General features: G+C 40.1%; 1 pseudogene; it reads left to right on the top strand.

Moving 5' to 3' along the window:
* The first annotated feature begins 622 nt into the window (after positions 1 to 622).
* On the top strand, positions 623 to 2,909 carry LOC144313811 (small ribosomal subunit protein eS6 pseudogene; annotated as a pseudogene).
* The last annotated feature ends 1,476 nt before the right edge of the window (positions 2,910 to 4,385 follow it).

Below are 4,385 nucleotides of genomic sequence, written 5' to 3'. Positions count from 1 at the left end.
TACTAATCTCCCATTTCACAGAGACAGAAAATGATTCTTTGAAATTTCAAGATACTGATACAAGGTTATGCTATTGAGAAGAACTGGTAGAAAGTCTAAGATCACTGCTACCCTATCTGATCTCTGAGGCTCACTCAACTTGACAATCATCTTATTGACATAACAGCTGTACTAGGAACATTGCAGTGAATGGGCAGTTATGGCCATCATACATCAGGTCAGATATAATTTGAAGAAGGTGGATAAAACATCAAATGCAGACTTTATTCTAGTCTTTAGCAAAATTTAGAAATATAATATAAAACACTGCCATTACTGAAAGGTTACCATGTAGCAAGCCCTGTGCTAAACCACCTATACCAGACTTCCCAGTCATGAGGGATCATTCTCCCTTTAATACTGAAGTATAAGCAGTGTAAATCCTTCTCTCCACGATAGCGGGAAGTTGAGGCTTTTAGTAGGCTCCTCAACCAAGTGTTCCTGAGAAGCCCTAGGAACTGTGTTTTGTCTCTCCTGCCATGGTCACTATGATCCCCTCAGGCAGAGTGACTTTAAGATGCTTCCCTCACAGGCTCCTTTGTGGTCCCCTCCCTACCAGGCGTGTTTACAGTAAAGCAAAGATGGCTTGCAGATGGCAAGAGGGAATTAAAAAGAAGTAAAAATAATTCTTAAACTTGGTTTCATTCACTCATTCATTTATTTACTCAACTATATGGCAAACACTGTCTAAAACTAGAGAGACAGCAATTAACAATGCAGCTTTCAAGTGGCTACAGTTGGTAGGCTCCTGGGCAAAAAAGCTCTGAGCCCTCCCCAGACCTTTTGTATCTTCTCTTCTTGGTCCTGTGCTCAGGAACTCTGGCCAGAGTGCCAGCTCCAGCCCATGCAGGGCAGTGGCTTCTTTTTAGCTAGCATGGTAGCTAAGTCTTACCTAAAATAACAGTAGTAACAGATAATGGTTATTGAGTGTTTATTATCAGTCATGATTCTCAACAAATTAACTCATTTAATCCTCACAACCCTAGGAGAAAGGTGATATTATTAATTCTCATTTTTACCCATTAGAAAAACAAGACACAGAAACTTAAGTAACTTGCCCAAGGTCACAGCATTGCTAAGGAAGAGAGCCAAGATTATGAGCCCAGGCAGCCTGGCCCCAGAGTTCATGCATTTAATCACTATACAATATCACTTTCCAAAACTACACACGTGCTCCAAAGGGGAGCTTTCCAACAGCCTTCAATCCAACACACTACCTCTAGAAATTTATTCTACAGATATACAATGCATAGAGATATATCCAGAAATATTCATTGCAGCAGTATTTGGAATCACAAAATTAACTGCTAATTAGTAGAAGACAGGTTAATATATATTTTAAAAATCCAGACAATTTTACATTATGCAGCTATCAAAAAGAATGATGTAGAGACTGCAGGTTTAATATGGTAGGCTAATTAAGCACATGTATTTATATCCTCTTTCTGAGAAATTATTAAGATAATAGTAATGGAATTTTTTAAAGACTTAAGTTCACAAAGAGAATAGGAAGAAGGCTATTAACATAAAAAGAAAACTCAATAAATTCCTATAAAACAAAAATCAGATGAAATATTAATTAATGAAAAAAAAAAACAACAAAAAAACAGAAAGCCAGCATGGAACAGCCATATAATACAACCACATGGAACCTCTTGGCTTGGGCAACAGGTACAATGGAACTTAAGAAAAGTCCTGAAGGACACTTGGGGTGGCTTAGTCGGTTAAGTGTTTGCCTTCAGCTCAGGTCATGACCTCAAGATCCTGGGATTGAGTCCCACATCGGGCTCCCTGCTCAGTGGGGAGTCTGCTTCTCCCTCTACCCCTCCTCCCCCACTTATGCTCTCTCTCTCTCTCTCTCTCAAATAAAATACGGAAAAAAATTATATATTAAAAAAGGGAAGGCCTGAAAATATGGGATTAATTGAAGGTCTATGAAAATCAAGTTTCTGCTCTTTTTCGTGGTGCCTCCGAGGCAGTATGCTGCTTCAGGATGAAGCTGAACATCTCTTTCCCAGCCACTGGCTGCCGGAAACTCATTGAAGTGGATGATGAGCACAAACTGCATACCTTTAATGAGAAGCATATGGCCACAGAAGTTGCTGCCGATGCTCTGGGCGAGGAATGGAAGGGTTACATGGTGCGAATCAGTGGTGGCAATGACAAACAAGGCTTCCCCATGAAGCAGGGTGTCTTCACCCATGGCTGCGTCTGCCTGCTGCTGAGTAAGGGGCATTCCTGCTACCAACCCAGGAGGACTGGAGAGAGGAAGCGCAAATCTGTTTGGGGTTGCATTGTGGATGCCAATCTCAGTGTTCTCAATTTGGTTATTGTGAAAAAAATGGGAGAAGTATATTCCTGGGCTCACTGATACTACTGTGCTTCGTCACCTGGGGCCCAAAAGAGCCAGCAGAATCTGAAAGCTTTTTAATCTGTCAAAAGAAGACGATGTCCACCAGTATATTGTTAGAAAGCCCCTAAACAAAGAAGGTAAGAAACCTAGAACCAAAGCACCCAAGATTCAGCGTCTTGTTACTCCACGTGTCCTCCAACACAAACGTCGGCGTATTGCTTTGAAGAAATAGCGTACTAAGAAAAATAAGGAAGAAGCTGCAGAATATGCTAAACTTTTGGCCAAGAGAATGAAGGAGGCCAAAGAAAAACGCCAGGAACAGATTGCCAAGAGACGGAGGCTGTCCTCTCTGAGAGCTTCTACCTCTAAGTCTGAGTCCAGTGGAAAATGAGATTTTCTAAGAGTGACAAAATAAATAGGATCAGACACCAAAAAAAAAAAAAAAAAAAAGAAAGAAAGAAAAAAGAAAGTCAAGTTTCCTATACCTTCCTGTACCAGCAAGCAGGCTACAAAATGAGTGGGTGAATAAATAAAATAAGTAAGTAAACAATAAATAAATAAAAGTTAAGGTGTGGAGTCAGGGTCTTATTTAAACATATCTTTAAAAACTGCCTAATTGGGGCACCTGAGTGGCTCAATCAGTAAGGTGTCTGCTCTGGTCATGATCTCAGGGTCCTGGGATTGAGCCTCCAAGTCAAGCTCTCTGCTTAATGGAGAGCCTGCTTCTCCCTTCCCCTCTGCCTGCCCCTCTGCCTACTCTATCTCTCTCTCTGTTTGTCAAATAAGTTAATTAATTAACTAACTAACTAACTAAAAAAAAAAACCCTGCTTAATCAGTTCTTGCCTAAACTATTTGATGAACTGTCTAAAGAACTAACAAGGGTAACTAGCCTGGATGTCACTATCCAAGAATAAAGGCCTTCTGCTGCTTTATTTCAGCCCTGACATTATAGCCAAGAGTTTTCTGTCCACTTAAAGTGAACCCATAAGTTAGTGAGTCTCATCAACGTTTACAGAGTTGCCAATCTTCAAACTCTTCCCTCATGTGAAAATACAAATAGATCATAAGACATTTGAGAACTGCCAACATCAATAAACAAGGAAAAAGAAAAGAAAGAACCTAGCAAGGAAGAATGAGGGAATGGCAGTGGGGTAGGCAGCAACATCTGCCATTAAAAGTATGGTACAAGTATGCAGCTGGATTCTGAACAATGGGAGGAGAGTAAGGAGAGAGACTCTTTGCAATTTGACACTGGGAACATTCTCTTTGGGTGCCATACAAGAGGTGATGAGGGCCCCAGAGAATTTGAAAACATTAATTTGCTCTGCCATGAAAACTGTTTACATAGCTATCATAATATAAGTACTATTCCAATTTTTTCATATAAGTACTATTCCAATTTTTTCAACTTTTAGAATTAATATACAGACCAAGAGTTGCATAGTGGTTACTCTCACGCAAAATTAGGCTTAAAGATGTGTTTTGTTTGGCTCTTGACATTTAAAAAAATTTATCACATCACTGTTAGATCACAGAAACTGCCACTCTCTGTATGTTTCACGGAGTCAGTTCACAAGTTTATGTAAACAGAACACTACAGACATTAGAGTTTGTGGTCTAGGGTGGGTATTTGTGGTTGGTGCCTCAGTATCTTTTCCTTCCTTTCTTTTGGTAACAGTATCCTGATTTCCTTTTGGGGAACTCCTTCTGTCCTTTGGGTAGAACTTTGGGCCTGGTTCCAGAAATGGGAGTTAGGTAATCAACATCCAGAGCTGCTGATCACAGTGATGGGTTCAAAGATATACATGAGAACACATTGTTCCAATCAGGATAAATCCCAAAATTTGGCTTGGAAGAAACTTTCTCATCTTCTCACTGATTAACTCAATTTCAACTTGAGAAAGTATAAGACTGGAGCAGCTGCCAACATCTTGTGTCCTTGAGAGAGCTTTTCCAGGATGGAACCAGCACAGGGCAGAATTTTAGAGATGT

Source organism: Canis aureus, chromosome 5, assembly GCF_053574225.1.
Source record: "Canis aureus isolate CA01 chromosome 5, VMU_Caureus_v.1.0, whole genome shotgun sequence".
Classification (NCBI taxonomy): Eukaryota; Metazoa; Chordata; class Mammalia; order Carnivora; family Canidae; genus Canis; species Canis aureus.
The sequence above is the reverse complement of the archived record's forward strand: the minus strand, read 5'-3'. Positions and strand labels throughout refer to the sequence as shown.